Below are 385 nucleotides of genomic sequence, written 5' to 3' on the forward strand. Positions count from 1 at the left end.
TCAGGTACACACTATTTCCACAGAGATGACACTATCATATGACAGAATTAAAGCTGTTTGGCATTAGTCCTGCATTGTTAGTTTTTATGTATCTTCTTTGTGTGCAGGTGATCGTGACCTTCAGCTGGCAGCATTACAGACCCTGCTCTTCTGTTGGTGTTTGTGTTGTTTTAGCGGCTGTTGGATCATTATTTCTGTCCAAATGGCTGTGATGAGCGGATGTGACATGTGATCGACTGCAGCGGCTAAACTCAGCGTTTGACTCTTTCTGCAGAACACAGAACTTAATGTGTTTGTCTTCTAAAGATCCTGAGGTTTTCTCAGCAGTGAGTGTGTGTGTGTGAGTGTGTGTGTGTGAGTGTGTGTGCGTGTGTGTGTGTGTGTG

Source organism: Sinocyclocheilus rhinocerous, unplaced genomic scaffold, assembly GCF_001515625.1.
Source record: "Sinocyclocheilus rhinocerous isolate Xijiao unplaced genomic scaffold, SAMN03320098_v1.1 scaffold404, whole genome shotgun sequence".
Taxonomy (NCBI): Eukaryota; Metazoa; Chordata; class Actinopteri; order Cypriniformes; family Cyprinidae; genus Sinocyclocheilus; species Sinocyclocheilus rhinocerous.